Source organism: Ambystoma mexicanum, chromosome 1q, assembly GCF_040938575.1.
Source record: "Ambystoma mexicanum isolate Mex_15411 chromosome 1q, UKY_AmexF1_1, whole genome shotgun sequence".
In the NCBI taxonomy this organism is placed as follows: Eukaryota; Metazoa; Chordata; class Amphibia; order Caudata; family Ambystomatidae; genus Ambystoma; species Ambystoma mexicanum.
This window is the reverse complement of record NC_090922.1, coordinates 506,213,133-506,231,370: the sequence shown is the minus strand read 5'-3', so window position 1 is coordinate 506,231,370 and position 18,238 is coordinate 506,213,133.

Below are 18,238 nucleotides of genomic sequence, written 5' to 3'. Positions count from 1 at the left end.
ACACAGGTTCTGCACCACTGTGCCTTTTGAAAGGAGAGTTTTGCCACGGCAGCCCTCAACTGTGTCAGGACATAACATATCTCTGCTATGTGTTCCTCCACAGTTGAGCTTTTAACTAGAACATCATCTACATAGGCCAGGTTACCCCTCTCACCCAGGTCGGGCATGGCCTTATGTAGAAAGATGTTAATTCATTGCTGGAGTTGATGTATCCAAAGGGAGTCCGGGTCGATGTGTACTGCTGCCCCCCGAAGGTAAAGGCCAGCTTGTATTGGTCCTCCCTACTGACAGGTACAATCCAGTACCCATTGGTCGGGTCAATTGCAGTGAATACCTGTGACCTTTGGATCTGGGCCAGCCCTTGGTCAATGTAGGGAGGAGGCCATCGGGAACTATGGACCCGTTTGTTGAGCTCCCTTAGGTCAGCACAGAGTCTCCACTGGCCGTTAGGTTTCAAAATCCCCAGCACCGGATTATTGAAGGTGCTTTGGACTGGGCGAATTATCCCACGGGACTCAAGGTTTTTAATTATTTCAGTAAGGGACTCCATTTATGCGAGAGGGAAGCGATATTGCTTCACAAACACTAGAGTCAAGCCAGGGTCCGTGGGAATTGTTGTTGTGTGGATGTCGGTGCGACCACAGTCATATGAGTCCACCGCAAAGAGATCTTGAAAATCTAAATAAACTTGTTTCAATTTTCGCTTTTGCTCCAGAGTCTCACAGGCATCAGCTAGGTTGACTCTCTCTTCAACTATCTGCCTGAAGCCTGCAAAGATCTCCGGTTTGGCTATCTCAGCGGCCTCCTCCAGCTGGATGGAGAAGTCCCTGGTCAAAGTGCTGATTTGGACTGATGGCTTCAGGTGGGGAAGGCAGTCCTCATGGATTTGAAAGATCACCTCATCCCTCCTGAAGTCACAGGTCACATCTTCCTTACCATAAGGGCAGGAAGAGTACATCAGGCAATTCCCCCCATGCCGGGTGAAGATCCTGTCTGGTGTTGTGTCATCATCGCTATTTCTGTCAAGCTTTGAAGTTTATTAGGTCCAAACTAATGGAAAAGCGATTGAGAATGTCACTGCCTAAGTAAAATGCAACAGGGACATCTCGCACAACCCAACAATTATGGACTATGCTCTTGTTACCTATGAACATTTTGAGCATACACCTGCTAGGCAGGAGATGTTTGGAATTGGGTATTTTCAGGTCCATTTCCCATTTGTCTAACAGTTTAAATGTGGGAATGGCTGGATCTTTTGGTAGTTTGCGAAACATGGCCTCGCTGATGAAGCTCTTACTGTTGTTCACACACACTCGGGCGAGAACAGAGTCCTTCCCCTCATTTAACTGAATAGGGATGAACAAATGTTCTCCAATTTTCTGAATATCAGTCAAGCTTTCAGCTGATTTCTCATCATTTTGGACTATAGGAAAAGGATTTTCTGATTTTGTATTTGAATAGAATTTCAGAGTGTTTCCTTCCAGTGTGGAATGCCACCTTAAACTGGAAGGAAGGTTGATTTTCAGAAATAGAGAGGACCCCCCATCACCAGTTGGTTGTCCTACTGCAATTACTGTCACGTCTGGGATTTGATTTTTCTGGAAGTGGAACTCAATTTGGTCAGGTTTTTGTTCAACCATGTGCCATGCGCCATTTAAACTAACATGGTTGACACTCTGTTTCAATTTTATTGGTCGGTTAGTACCTGGTTTACACAATCTATGAGGGGAGACAATCTACGCAGGATGTAATTCCCTAGTAAACATGGTGTGCCCTCTGGAGTCACAACTATGACCGGGTGCTTCACCTTGTGTCGCCCAATTTTAATGTCTAAATCCGCAGTCCCCTTGAGAGGAATTTCCTTCCCGTCAATGTTCTTAAGTTGTCCAGGAAGGAGAGGGATTTGGTATTTCTCCCCCCTTCCCGAATTCAGCTGATGAAAGGTCCTTTTTGACAGAAGGGTAGCTTGGGATCCAGTGTCCACCAGTTTAGAAATTGTACATTGCCCCTGTATTTGGACCGGGGCATAAAATCTTCCCTCCTTTCCTTCAAGGGGCAAAGATAATGCACATTTTTGGCCAACAGGTGGGTTAATTTCCTTACTTTGGATACTGACAAAGAGGTGATTTGGGCAGGATTCTGTATGGGATCTTGGGAACCTGTAAGAAAAAGGTGACAACTAAATATCGGGGAAGTTTTGGACTCCCCTGGTTCTGATTCTGGGCTGCCCCCCCCCCCACCTTTTTGGAGGCAGTCACTAGGGTGGGTATGAACAAGGGGATTTTCGTGCTGGCCATTCTAGGTACTGATGATGGGCGGTTTTAACTCGGTCCCCATATCTACCCAGTCTGGATTTGGATCCTTTGGGACCCATTTTTATTTGGGAGGAGTTCCCCCACCCCTGAAGGAGAAGATCTTTTTCCCAGAATCCTCTGATGATCCCTCTCCTTCAAACTGGGAGATTTGCACCTCCTCCACAAAATTGGCCTTTTTAGGCTCTTTATTTCTCCTACCTGCCTTCTGCTCCTTGGGTGGCAGACTTTCGGGGGCAGGAGATTTTGGCTCCGGTTCCTGGGTTTCCAGGGGCTTTTCACAAGTGGGTAAGGAAGCTTCCTCTAAGGCTTTACACCCCGCTTCCCCTTGTGCCTCCTCCCTGGGAACCAGTGGGTTATCGGGGTTCTTCCCCCGTCATTGTTCTGGAGCACCAGACCCTGGATTGGAGGAGTTCTGAGCCGCCATGCTCATCTGAGGGTTCTGTTGAGCCCTCATCATGCGACCCAGATCCTGTGCCATGTTCTGGACCTGGCGCTCTAGTTGGGACACCCGCTCTGGCTGGTACGGGGTCCTCAAGTCTACTCTGGTTTGATCCCGGGAAGGGTAGCTATCCCTTCTCGCATTGTACCCCTGGTTAGGAAAGTTTGGGTACCCCTCCACCCTGGCCTCCCTTCTCCCGGATTGGGCTGTCTGGGCTCAGGAGAGTGGGGAAAGAAGGATGGGTTGTTTTGGGGGTTGAAGTTTGGTGGGTATCTGGGAAAGAAATTTGGTCCAGCATTTGGGGCATTACTGCCATCCTGGCGAAAGTGAGGAGGGAAGTTTCCTGGGTTTCCAGCTGTCTGGTTGGATCCCCCCTTGGGCTGGAGAAGTCCACACATAGCCCAGGATGGGTTTATTTTCCTTGTAGTGTGGGATGATGTAGTCAGGGGAGTTAGGGATCCCATTTGTGGGATTACCTCCCTGGCTCCCCGTTTGGGATTGGCCTTCTGTGTTTGGGGTTGGTCGGATTTTGCGTGGGAAGGTTTTTAGGCCCCCCCCATCTCCAGATCTAAAATGGGGCAGCCTTCACCTCCGCCACCTTAGCAGCAGCAGGGGTGTTGGTAGGTCTGGGGCATTCGCCAATATTTTTACTTTCCAACGGCTTCTGTACTTCATAGATGCGTGTTGCTTGTTCAGTGACCCAATCTAGTGATCTTTTCTCATGAAAGTCCCTCACTAGCTGGGTCATAATGTATTTCGGGAGAGTATGAAAGAAGGTGTTCACAAATTCCTTACTGTCAGTGCGCACCCTTCTAGTGGTCTGCGCAAAGGCGCATTTTAATTCCTGAATAAATTCTTGTGGGGCCTGGTCTTCCCCACATTGTAAGTTGTAGGCTGCCTTGCGAGCCTCTTGAGGGTTCCTATGAATGGAAAAATGTTTCAGGATAGCCGCCCTATAGGTGGACCATCTGGAATGGTTCTGGTCCGCCAGCCCCGCAAAGAAGTTGGAGTACTCAGGAGAAAATGTCCACTTTACATACTGAATACAGCTTTGGCTCTCCTTCAGATGGAAAGTTTCCATCATCTGCTCAAATAATTCAAGGTGCTCCCGAACAGGCCACAAGACCAATAAGCAGACCACCACAGTGACCGTACATGGGCACAACCACCAGAACTCCCAGCGAAAGCCATAGCCACATGACCAATCCACTTAGAAGGGAAGTCTTTTGGTTATGATTAATGTTTGTTTTCTTTATAATGTCTTTTGCCTTGATTATTAATGGTAATTCTAGCAATTTTTTATCTCTTTCCCAATAAGCGTGAAGATGGACAATCAGAGTCGTGGAGCGAGTCTGGGGATTCCCTTGAGGATGATGGAACTCCCGAATTAGCTGGTAAATTGGCCTTTATAATGGAACTCTAGACGCAGGTATGGCGCGGCGAAGCGTTCATTACTTATATGGTTTCTAACCTGTTGTGTTCTTTTTCCCTTGCAGGAGAAGACTGGAGGCGTAGAGCGGAGTTTGGAGGCTCAGGAGTAGCTCTGCGGCTGCGGATGAAGGTACCACGAAGATGAAGAAAGGAAGTGGAGCTCCGCGTTGCCGGAAGCCCGGATCAAGTGAGGAAAGGCTCCGACTCCAATAGAGATGGGATGCAGGTAACATACGAGCCCAGCGATGGAGCGGCTGGATTCAGGTAAGGAGTGCCTTCAGCGATGGAGCAGCTGGATTCAGGTAAGAGGCACCTTCAGCAATGGAGTAGCTGGAATCAGGTAAGATACGCCTTCAGCGATGGAGTAGCTGGATTCAGGTAGGAGGCGTCTTCAGCGATGGAGTAGCTGGAATCAGGTAAGAGGCACCTTCAGCGATGGAGTAGCTGGAATCAGGTAAGATACGCCTTCAGCGATGGAGTAGCTGGATTCAGGTAGGAGGCGTCTTCAGCGATGGAGTAGCTGGAATCAGGTAAGATGGTCTTCAGCGATGGAGCAGCTGGAATCAAGTGGATGCACGACGAGATGAAGAACAGGTAAGGACAGCGGTAAGCGTTACGCTGCTGAAAGCAGAATAACGTGAAGCGGAGGCATGTGGGTGGGTTGGCCTTAAATAGGCTGGCCCTGACCCCTCCCTTTGGCCCGCCTTTTGGCTCCACCTTGCCCCTCCCAGGGACTCTTGCACGTGCCTTCCAATGATAGTCTCCAGGACTGGGTCCATTTGGGCCCTGGGGGTGATGAGGGCCTGGACCCTTGTCCAATGGCCATGACATCGCCCGACTCGCTCTGCAGGGCACACCCTGGATGTTCTGATCTCCTCAGACCTTCCCCTTTCTGTCCCTCTCTCCACTCCTCTATCCTGGAGTGATCACTTTCTCCTCCCATCTCACCCTCCCTACCCTTCAGGCCAAGCCACTTCCATCACTGCCACCCAACTTCTCAGTCATCCGACCCATGAAGCGTGTATCAGTTGAGACTTTTGCCGCCACCTTCTTACCCCCCGTCACCCATTGGCTGACTCTCACCCTGACACAGCCCTCTCCACGCTCCACTCTACTATATCTGATACTCTCGATATCCTTGCCCCCGTCATGAGAATCTGCCTGAAGCCCAAAGCCAAGTGCAACTCCTGGTACGACTCAGACCTTGTCACCCTAAAACACGAGTGCAGGATGGCCAAGTGGAAATGGCGTGCTTCGGGTACATCCTCTGACAAACTGGCCTGCTGCCTGCTAGAAAGGCAATACCCGCTTTCTGTCCTCACCAAGAAGAGAGCTCAAATCCAAGCCTGCGTATCTGCGGCATCTAACAACTCGGCTGAACTCTTTAAAATCTGCAAGGAACTGGCCAATCCTGCCGCAGTCTCTACCTCTCCTGTCCTCTCCCAGGCCCTCTGCACGGCACTGGCTTCTCGCTTCATCTCTAAAACTCAGGACATCCTGTCCTCACACTCCACCTCTCCCCTCCCTCTACTCCCTGCTCTACCTCTGGCCCCTCTGCAGCCACCTCTCCTTCCTCCTTCTCTGCCTTTCCCCTGTTCACCGCAGACAAGGTGTCTAGACAAGTCTGATCTATGAAAGTCTCGTCAAAACAGGTTCACCCATGTTCCTCAGAAACCATCAAGGACTACAACGACTCCCTGGCTACTGCCCTGGCTGACTTCTGCAACCACTCCTTTGCCACTGGAGTCTTCCCATCCCCCCTGAAGCACTCCCTTGTGCACCCTCTTCTTAAGAAACCCTTTACCGACCCCTCCTGCCTGGCTAACTATCACCCAATCTCCATCACTCCCTTCCTGGGCAAGCTCCTGGAGAAACTGCCCATCTCCCACCTTAATCTCCACACTGAATCTGTTGGTTGTCTTCATGACCATCAGTCTTGCCTCAGAGCTGCCAGAAGCACGAAACTGCTCTCCTGAACATCTGTGAAGACCTGCTCTCCAACCTTGACTCTAACACCCCTTGTGGCCTCATCCTGCTTGATCTTTCTTCTGCCTTTGACACTGTCAACCATGCCATCCTGCTCAATCGTCTCCGTGATAACCTGGGTATCACTTGTCAGGCCCTAGTGTGGCTGACATCTTTCCTCTCTGACCGAACCTCCCAGGTCCAACTTGGGTCCTTCCTCTACGCTATCTTTTTCTCTACCTGTGGTGTCCCCCAGGGGTCTAACTGGCTGTTCAACCAGTACCTGGCACTCCTTGCCCACCACATTGCCGCTCTCTGCCCCAACTTTCAGTGCTATGCGGATGACACCCAGCTCATTTTCAGGCTACCTTCGACCACCTCATCTCCATCCCTCATCTCCGACTGTCTGTCTGCTATCCAGGGGTGGTGTGCCACCAATGCCCTCTGCCTTAATGCCAGGAAGAATGGGATTCTCCTCATCGGCACACCCACTCCCTCCTTTCCTGTAGCTCTCTGGCCATCCTCTCTTGGCCCTCTTCCTGCACCCACCTGCAAGGCTAAAAACCTCGGGGTCATCTTCGACTCCACACTCTCCTTCTCTCCTCACATCTTCAATGTCTCTAAGATGTTACACTACCGGCTTCACCTCCTCAGAGGTATTCTTCCTTTCCTCTGCTTCCCCCAGAAGCTCACTGTCTCCAGAGCTCTGGTTCTCTCTAGGTTGGATTACAGCCTCTTTCTAAATCTGCCTGCTTCTTCTCTCCGCCCTTTGCAGCTCATCCAGAACAGGAGTGCAAGACTTGTCCTTGGCCTCAAGCCCAGGGATCGTATCTTCCCAGGACTGAAATCTCTGCACTGGCTCCCAGTGGCTGCGAGGATTAAGTTCAAAACCCTATGCATTGTCCACAAGGCCTTTTGGGGCATGGGGACTCAATACCTTCAACTCTCTCTTCCTAAATATCTTCCTTCTTGAGCTCTTCGCTCCAACTCCCTCAGGGTCAGCCGCTTCTCCAAGCAACCATTTGGTGGTAGATCTCTTTCTGCGGCTTGGGCCTCCCTCTGGATCAGCCTCCCTGCCTCCCTTAAACTTGAGGAGAACCATCTCCAGTTCCGGAAGCACCTCAAAACCTTTCTCTTTGTTTCTGCTTTTTCTCCTCCTCTCCCCTGCTGACCTCCTGGCTGTAACCGGAATTTTACTGGAAACCTGGATACCCTCTGATCTCGGGCCCAGGTCCCTCCCCGCCAGTCTCACACACCTGCACTGCCTGCTTGGCAACCCCCGCACTTGGGGACTGTCTCTGTATCCCACAGTCCCCCTACCAGCTCTTGACACTTGATGCCTGCATTTGCCCTGCACTTGCCACTTGCTGGCCGCTACTTTTACTTATTGTTATTATCTATTCCCATGTACTGCACTGTCCTTTCTCCCTCGCCCACACACTTGCGTGATCTGAATGACACCTGGCCTTGTAGGATTGTTGTCTGTCCTCCCTTTGTTCCCCCTCCTTTGCCTCATTGCACCTTGAAACACTTGTGTATAGGCGCGTTATAAATACCATATCATATCATATCATACCTGACACATTCTCTACCGTTCAAGATGTTCTGACTCCATAACTAAATCATCCCTTAAAGGAATTTCCTGCAAAGCACTATAATTCTAGTTTCCGCAACATTTTGAATCATTGATCACCCCACCAAGTTATCTACGTTCGGTTTGAGGGGCTCTGGGTCTATCTCCACTACATTCAGTTTGAGGGGCAAGGGATAGTCGTTCCTTTACACTTGTTTCTGGGAATATAAGGGAGTGCAGGCACTCACTATCGTTGTTCTAGGACTCTAAAAGTTCAACTCTATTTTTATCCTTGGCTCATGTGACAAAAGACCATGATTTGGTCCATTTTTCAGGTTTTTAATTGGCACTCTCTGTTTTCTTTCTTTGCACCTTAACAAGAGATGATTCAGCTTTTGTGCTTTTACTCTTTTCAAGAATAGATAACTGACCGGCTGCTTCAGTTTTGATACCAGGTCAGACAGCCTCAACATGCAGCTCCACAATTTCAGCTTATTCTTGCTGCAACAAAATTCTCGCCTTTTCTCTTCATGGGTCCTGGCTTACTAAAATTCACGACACTGATGTGCAGCTTCTATTCAATGGCGGCTTCGCCTGCATTCTCTTCACTATGTATTGCCAGCTTCTATGATAACTTAATCTACCTTGCGTTCCAGCATCTGTACATTTATTGAATGGTTGATTCTCAGCAACACTTCGTGTGCATACAATCTTATTTTTGCATATGAAAGTTTACTCGATTCTTAACTTTGTCATTAGCTTTTGTAGGATCCATGCATTCTCTTTAGCCAACATCTTGCTATGTCACACATGTCTCTTGTAGCTCCTCACCTTGCTCTGTTTATTATTCCTTCAGGGAGTTCCTCCCTCAGATTGTCATCTCGTCAGGGATACATTTGATAGGGCTGTATCAATGGGTATCTTCTTTCGAATATATGCTGCAGTATTGGCACAACCGCTGGTGTCAAACATGACACAATCTCCGCTTTCCATCATGTAGGGGGCGGGACTTCCTTCCTGCAGAGGCATGCAGCTGCTCCTCTACATTTAACTCTCTGGTTGAGTCCTCGACCGCCTCCTCAATTGTATCCACATTCTGATATTTTCTCTTGAAGAAGTGCTTCTTCGGCGTCCATATCATCATCACCCCCTCCGGTGTACCGGCTGATTTGACTTGTTCATCTACACTCCAGGTCATGTAGTTGCATTGTCCATTTGGATTACAATAGACCCACCGTCCCACATACTTCTTGTGATTCTTTGGATACAGGAACTTCGTTCCTTCAGGTGCTATGATGCTGGCCTCCATGTATTTTCTGACAGTTTCATTAGTCAGCTCCTTGAGTTTGAATCCTGATTCGACATCATGATCTTCATTCCACTGCCTTCTTTGCTGTTGTCTTTAATTCGGCAATCACTATCTTGATCACACACAATCCGAACATCACCAATACTAATATAGCTCCAGGAACCTTGAATATGTTTGCCAGCCACTGAGGAATCCATGAGAACAGGGAGGCAAACCAACTCTCATCTTCAAGATCATCTGTCTCATCCTCCATCTTGTTATGCAGGCCTGTCAACAATGTTATGGCATCTATCAAGGTCGCATTCTCTTTATCATGAGAAGGTGTGAATGTGCAACAAGATGGCCCAATTTTGGCGCAAAACTCCTCTTTCCATTGCTGTGATCATGTCAAGGACATATCATTTCTGGAGGGTGATTAGTTGTATGGCCCTCAGCTCTTCCTAGATCACGTTGAATCCCTTTAAGATAGCATTAATTGCTTGTAGAAGCTCAAATCTCATAATCTGCAGCCACTTGGCGTTGGCCATCGTTTGGATCCCAGGCATGAATATAGTTGTAAATATTGAGGCAGTTTTGCTGAACAACCTGTGTTCATCAGGAATGGAGTCATATGCTATCAATTTGACTAAAATGTAATTCTCTCCTCTGGTCCGATTGAGAAGTTCGAGCAATCTTCATTTTCTCAAATGATCACCCACCTTTGGAAATTCACCAATGTTCAAGTCGCTTTGTGGAATCACTAATGCTTGAACATGGATGAGCACTAAAGAATAAACTCCGCCCCAGTCAATGGGCAATCTTAGATATGCTCTAGGTCCACAAGCCAAATAACAGTGCATGAGGACGGATGTCCCTTCTCCCATTCTTGGAACGTCAATTGTAGTTCTGCATTCTTTGTTGTATCCCACATGATTCTTTGCATGTCTTCGGAAACACAGTGTCGCATTGGCCAATGGGATTACAACCACTGGACCTGATCCATCTTCTACCCATGTCAGTAGTTTGGCCGCGTTTAGCCCATGACTTCAAACACCCATCATTCACCCTCTGTACTTCTTGTACATATTCTGTCGTCAGAAGGTTAACTGCACAGGACACCATTCCATCTTCACATCCTTTCTTGGACTTCACTCATCCATAGATCAGAAACTGAGTTTGTTCCCAACATCCAGGCGATCCAGCTATGTCTATTATATCAGGCAATTTTCTCTTCATCTCTTCAATGACCACCTCGTCCTGTCCTGCAGCAGGATACACAAGCATTGTGCTCTTCCATCAAGGCTCCTTCTCCATTTGTGTGGTCTTGATATAATCATCCTGGTATGGAAATGGCCATCTCGATCTTCACCGCAAAGTGGCCCAACTTCCTTGGAATTGTCCTCGCGTTGTACAGCTGGCAAGGTGACTGAGGCACCTTGCATCGTGCTCTGGAACTTCGTTGGCAATTAAAGTTTGTGCTGTATTCATGGCATAGGGTATGAAAGAGCAGACGTAGCAACCCTCCTTAGATGCTTTCTCCCTACCTTTTTCATGTGCTGGTACTACATGTTATTCCCCAAATGTGCTGTTTTGTGTCTAGATAGGTATTTATCCCCTCACAAGCTTCCTCTGCATCGCATTCTCTCCTGTCTATCCCTCTCTTCTATCGCTATCTGTCTATTATCGTACCTTCTTTGTTCTTCTGCTTGTTCTTCTTTTCTCTCTTGCTCCTCCTGATATATCTGCTCTCATCGCTCCCTGCTCTTCCTTTTCTGCTCGTTTTCTCTCAATCGCTTCTCTCGTTCGTTCTCTTTAGTATCTTGTTCATCCTTTTCTTCTTTTTTCCTAACTTCCTCAATGCTTTTCCCATCTATCCTAAGTAATATCTGTCCTCCCATCCATTCCTTATGCACGAGCGCTATCTCGTCAGCCTTATCCTTATCTCCTTTCCATCTCTTAATCTCCCTGTCTATTTCTGTCAACAATTTTGACTGTTCACTCTTCTCTTCTTGTCTTGCATGATTTTATAAATCTCTTCCTTCCTTTCTCTTATTCTCCTCCAGACTATCGTCACTATTGTAAGCAGGGGGTTCATATATCGGATTAATATACGCCGTCGCTGCATTGAACTCTTTTAAAGGATACACCCCTCATTTTTCCATGGCAACACCCTTTGCTTCAGGTGAGGTAAGAGGAGCTGAGGGCTCAACACCTTCCTCCTTATGCTGACTAAGCATCCAATCCTTAGGTGGGGATCTTCTGTTTCTTCTTGGTACATTTTCCAGAGCTCTAGAATCGCTAACCTTTTCTCTAATTTCCTCCCCGTGTACCCAGCGTGCAAGTATGTGGTCATATATTGCAATACCGCATTTGACAATGACCCCCCCTTGTGGCCATGGCATGAACATTTTATCTGCCATGTCTTTTACCCATTGTGCGCTATACTGTGTGAGCTTGGGCATGTGTTTTGGTAGCGTTTTGCATAAGTGCATGAAAGGAGTGTCTCCCATAATGACAGGTCTCCATTGACTGTCAATACTTACCAGACTGCTTAAAATAAACTTTATACCTTTGCTAAAGTCACTACTTTTCAACTTTTTAAAAACAATAATTATGCGCACGCACCATCAATCGCTGCTCAAGCCTCTAATTGTATTAGCCTAACTATTCTCTTACTTGATACACCTATTTTTCTTGATTGGCACCAATCACTTTGCTAAGCTCAATCACTGTTGCTCCTCAATTTATTCAATGTTTTCACAACTTCTAACGCTCTTCGATTGTTTACTCTACAAACAACATTCACACTAGTCAAACATTACACATGTATAAACACTGTGATCACCTTAGCTCTTGCCTTTACTTTATACCCTACACAGGGTTTGAGACGTCACCTTACGTAATCCTGATGGAATTGTACCATAATGTGGCCACCATTGTGCCGACATTACTACAATTGCGCCAGAGCGTGGTAAAAAAAAACCCTGACCCCATTACTGCGCCGAAGCAGAGCGGGGGTTGCAGGGGTGTCCCCCGCTCTCCTTGGTCTCAGTAACAGGGTTCAGGGGTAGCGGGGGTGTCCCCCGCTTACCATTACGGTAAGCAGGGATAAGATGAAAAAAAAGAAGAAAAAAAAGGACCCTGCAGCATCAGTACCGCCCCACGTAAGTGGATGGAGTTGATGCTGCAGGGTTTAGGTCCATTTTGCAGGTTTTTAAATGTCTTAAATGCATAAAGCTTGGCACTCTCTGTGTTCTTTCTTTGCACCTTAACAAGAGATAATTCATCCTTTGTACATTTACTCCTTTCAAAAATAGGTAACTGACCTTGGCTGCTTCAGTTTTGACACCAGGCCAGACAGCCTTGCCATGCAGCTCCACAATTTCAGCTTATTCTTACTGCAACACAATTCTCGCCTTTTCTCTTCATGGGTCCTGCTTACTAAAATTCATGACACTGATGTCCAGCTTCTATACATTGGCGGCTTTGCCTGCATTCTATTCACTGCATATAGCCAGCTTCTTTGATAACTTAATCTACCTTGAGTTCCAGCATCTGTACAATTATTGAACAGTTAATTATCTGCAACACTTTGTGTGCATGCAATCTTCTTTTCACATATGAAAGTTTACTTGATTCTTAACTTCATCATTAGCTTCTATAGGATGCATGCATTCTCTTTAGCCAACATCTCTAGACATCACACATGACGTCACTAGCTCCTCTCCTTGCTCTTTTTCATATTCCTTCAGGGAGTTCCTCCCTCAGATTGTCATCTATTCGGGGATACATTCGATAGGGCTGTCTCAATGGGTATCTTCTTTCGAATATATACGCTGCAGTATTGGAACAACTGCTGGTGTCAAACATGGCCGATCTCTGCTTTCCAACATATAGGAGGTAGGGGGGTGGGACTTCCTGCAGAGGCATGCAGCTGCTCCTCTACAACATCACCCAGGGAAGGGCCTCGGGTGGCTGGAACAGTGGGCAGATAATGTATCCACTGGGACATTGAACCTCTTACTATCTTTCCTCAGGGGTCACAGGTGGATAGCCCCAGGCTTTAGCTTTTAAATTCACCGAAGGAGTTGAGAGGGGCTGTGCTGCCCTTCATGTTAGCCTTCCTCCTCCTTCTCCAAGGCTTCCGCGACTAACTGCTCTCCCCCTCTCTTCCAGCCTTAATAGTTTGTGCTAGGCGGCTTCACACATCACTGCAGTCACTGCAGTCTCTTCTGCTGGGTGCAATGTTACCTCCAATTTAGGTGCTGGATTCATGAGTTGTTGAGCACCCCACTGGTTATTTTGGTAGCCAGTGAAAATGTTGCAAAAAAAAAAAAATGTAGTCAGAGAAAACAAAAAAAAAAATCTAGTCAGAGAAAATATTTTGATCAAAGTCTCTTCGCAAATAGCAGTAAATAAATCCAGCTGGAAAGCAGCCATAAATGCAGTGCTAGTAGCGTGTTAGAGTTAAGGGGGGTTTAATGGGCTTGTGATTGTCTAGGTTAGGGTTAGGATAGGGTTAGGGTAAGGCTATGGGTTAGGTTAAGGGGGGTTGTGGGAGGGCCAGTGATTTGGGATTTGGTTTGGTTAGTGGTCAGGGTAGATTAGGTGTCAGGGTAAGTGTTAAGATAGAGGCTTTGTAAGGCTATCGCTAATAGAGTAATAGCTTGGGTAAGTGTTGAAGAAAGGAATATTGAGGTTAGAGACGGCTGGCCACGTTGGCGTAGGATAGTGGTTAGAATAACCCTAGAGTTTAGAGTAGAGTAAGCATTAGGGTTAGTGTTAGAGTTGCATTTAGGTTAAGGCTAAGGTTAGGATAAGAGCAAGGATTAGGGTTAAGGCAAGGACTATGGAATTTGTGGTGAGATGGTGATGGGGTTGGAGTTAGGTTCACTGTTCATTTCCTATTTATTTGGTGTATTGTTTTCAGTCATATGCAAATAAAATGGTTTGGCACGCTCCAAGGTTAGTGTTAGGTAAGTGTAGGGTAGAAAAGGGGTTGTAATTCAAGTTAGGGTAAGGGTTAGAAATGGAGTTGGAAGGGGGTGCTGTTGAGCAGCCAACAAGATGGCTGCTTAGTCTCAATGCTCCATGGCCCGTCTGCAATATATCCGCCTGAATCAGCGGTTATACGGATGTCCTGGACCTTGGAAGCTGAATACTTGCTCCTCAACGCCTCGACACTGTTCGGACCGGAGTTGGTTTGAAACCGGAGCCGTTTCACTGTGCTGCTGCCGGCCGGGGCCTGGGCCACGTGATTTCCCGGTGGCCCATCCCCCCCTCGCCCTTGGAGAGCGGCTCTGCTGCGGGAGACGGCCACCCGGCTCCTTCTGTTGTCTGCGCCGTGCTTCTCCCTCCTGGACATTGCTGCTCCATACGGCTTGGCGCCGCTGCCCCTAGTGCCTCCGTCTCATCAGGAGGGGTGAGTTTGTCGGGCTCCGATGCGGCTTCCCTCACCCGGCCGCTCCTGCTCCCGGCGGCGGCGTTGGCCCCCCGCCGGGCCGGCTCTCTCTCTGGGGTCGCGGGGGATGCCGGAGCGGCCGCCTGGATTTGCCGACTCTTCGGCGCGGCTTCCATGCCCTGCTTGCTCCTGCCCTTGATGTCGGTGGGGGCGCCGTGCCCCGGCGGACCAGCTCTCCCTGCAGTTGCGGCGGGGGCTACCGAAGCGGCCCCCGCGGTCGCAACACCCCGCGGGTCCTGCCTGGCGGCTGGTGCCGGCGTCGCTGGCCCCGTGGGAACCCTGCGGCTCCTGCCTGGCGGACCCCCGCCGTCACAGATGACACAGAGGACATTCCTGTGACCCCGGCCTGCGGTCTGCCACCATCATCGCTGGTCCCGTGGTGGGGCCGGGGCTGGGCTGCTGTACTTGGGCTTCCCTTGGTTCTACCTCCCGCTGCGGATCTGAGCGCCCGGATCGACATACCTTGGCCCGGGGGTCGCTCACGTCAGGACCACCATCCGCATAACTGGCCTACGGTGCTCTGAGGTAAGGGGCTGGGCGCAGCACGCTGCTTAACTCGTAACTTCTTCTCCGTGCCTTATCCGCGTGCCGCGCTTGCCCCCTCTTACGAGCGCCTGTGGACCCCAATTCTACCAAGCTCACCCCACTACTCTCCTGCCTCTGAAGTGTGTGGTTAGTTGCTACGCTCTGAGCGCACCGAGCACCCTGGACAGCGCTGCCCTCCATTGCTGACTCCTTCTGTCTGGGATCCTCCTGGTTCCGGGGTGTACGCCGCAGGCCACTATCCCTTCCTACCCACTCTGCTGCTTCGACACCCTACCTCCTCCTTGGAGTGAACTTGCTGCCCTACAATACACCCACTGCCAGTACTCCTCGGTCCTGTCTCTTGGGCGGCTGCCTGCTGTTGCCTGACTATGAGCTGTGGTCCCACTCCAATCCTCTGGGCCCCATTGCTGCCTATCTGCACTACATACCCGGCTACTCGTGGTGCACACCCCAAACATGTCCGGCAAGGCACGCGAGGCCAACAAGGCTGGAGCAATGGACAAATTTGCCAAATCACCTGCGAAGCAAGACCAGTGTGGGGCTGCCCTCCCTCAGGACGACCTGGATGCACCTTCTTGTCCTCCCCCAGCCAGACCTCACGACGCTCATGGAGTCGATGGCCAAAAACTTTGCGGCATTCCATGAAAAACTGGACGACATAAACGCTAATGTGGACTCATTACGCACCAAACTGAATCAGCATGGTACTAGGCTGGTGGAGGCCGAGACCAGGATTGGGGCCACTGAGGATGAGGTACACGTGCTCCAGAATACGGTCTCCGACCTGGTGCGAGATATGAAGCAGGTCAAGGCGAAGTGCGACGACTTAGAGTCCAGATCCCGCAGGAATAATATCTGCATTGTTGGGGTTCCCAAGACAGTCCTCAAGGGCAAAATGGAACTTGCAGTCGAGACCCTTCTGAGAGACCTCCTGGGTAATCCTCAACTCTCGCCGTTTTTCACTATTGAGCGAGCCCACCGGTCACTGGCCCTTCGCCCTAGGCCGGGTGATTTTCCCAGACCAATCATCGCCAAGGTCCAGAGCTGCTAGACGTCTCCAGGCGCATATGCTCTCTGCCGGACTGGTAGGTACCTGGAGAGAACTCCACCCAATGTCGAAAGAGTTCACATTCTACTCTTCTGTCCATGACAGCCACTCCAGGATAGACCTTTTCCTTCTCTCCGAGGGCTCATGGGCAAAACACTTACCACACAGATTCTGCAACGCACACTATCTGACCATGCCCCGATCACATTGGACATCACCGTGCACCCGTCCCTCCCCCAGCACTCTAACTGGCGGTTTAAATCAGATGCACTGCAGGGTGTGGTCTTCAAGGCTGACATCCTAGCAGATATCACCTCGTTCTTCGATAATAATAAGCGGCACGACACCACGGATGGGGTGAGATGGGAGGCCTTTAAGGTTTTCATCAGGGGCATGTGTATCTCTAGGGAGGCTGGAGTACTGAAAGATATCAGAAATGCCCTGCGTCGCTCTGAGACAAGACTCGGAGAGTTAGAACGGGATTATGCGACCAACCCCTCCCCACCTAAGCTTGCGCTGATAAGAACCGAACTAGATGTGTTTGAGTCCCTTGCCCACTGTGAGATTAAATACCTCGCCCGGCCCATTGCGGCCCGGAAGTACGGCGAAGGAGAGAGACCTGGCGGAACCCTCGCCCGCCTCGCCCGTGCCGAGGGTGGTAGAGCTCGCATTGATAGTATCATTGACAATAGCGGGGCACGGCATTGGGCGGACCGGCCCATTCTCGAGACCTTTGTAGACTTCAACGCAACCCTCTACGCCCAGCAAGGTGAACACAGCCCGCAGGAGCTGGACCACCTCCTGGACCGCATCCCAATGTCCCTTATATCCCTTGCCACCAAAGAACAATTAGATGCTCCCTTCACCCTTGACGAAGTAGTTGCTGTTATTTCGGATCTCCCTAAGGGTAAGGCCCCCGGCCTGGACGGCCTGACCGCCGAATTTTATCGGGAGCATGTGGCCCTCCTCGCTCCACGCCTCCACGAGGTTTAGGAGGAGTCGATGCATCTTGCTACCCACCCCCGGTCCCTACGTGAGGCTGTCATTACCGTGCTACCCAAGCCAGGTAAGCCATTGGATGAATGTGGCTCCTACAGACCTCTGTCACTCATTAACACTGATACCAAAATCTTTGCCAAAATTATCGCAAATAGGTTCCTCCCCATCATGAAATACCTAATCCACCCAGATCAAAGTGGTTTTGTACCGGCCCGCTCCACCGCTTTAAACATCCGGCAACTATTTAATGTCATATCTAGAATAGACCCCCGAGCCAATGCCGTGGCCGTGACGTTAGATGCCCAAAAAGCGTTCGACATGGTCTCGTGGCAGTACCTGTGGGCGGTGCTCGAGAAGATGGGGATTGGCCCGTACATGTTGTCCTGTATCAAACTCCTATACACTAGCCCTGTGGCTAGGGTCCTAGTTAATTCTCACCTTTCGGCTCCGTTCTCCCTCCACAGGGGGACGCGACAAGGGTGCCCGTTTTCTCCCTTACTATTTGCGATGGCCATTGAGCCCATGGCGGATAGTGTACGAAACAACCACTTGCGCAAAGGGATCCTGCTGCGAGATACCCCTGAAATTATATCACTGTACGCTGACGACGTGCTTCTATACATTAGAGACCCCTCGATCCACCTTGATCCGATCATGCGCGAAATTATCAAAATTGGCACATTCTCGGGCTTCACCATAAATTGTACTAAATCAGAAATCCTACCCCTCACACCGGCAGCGCCCCAACCTACTTGCAAATTTCCTCTCAAATGGGCACCGGGGGGCATTAAATACCTAGAGGTCCAAGTTTCCCTCTCAAAATCCTCCTTATTGTCAGATAACTATGGGGCCGCTGCGCAATATGCCGGCGCCAGGATGGAAAAATGGCATAATCTCCCCCTTTCACTATCGGGGAGACTATCCCTCATAAAAATGATCATAGTCCCGAAACTCCTTTACATATTTGCTAATGTTCCACTCTAGCTAATGTTCCACTCTAGGGAAACAGTACTTTGCAGACCTGCATGCGGGATGAGCCCGCTTTCTATGGCACTCGGGTGCCGTGCGCAGGAAGTGGCAGCATATGACCCTTCCGTAAGAGAGAGGTGGCTTCAGTGCACCTGATCTCACTCAGTATTGGATAGCCGCTCAGGCCCAGCATGCTACATACTG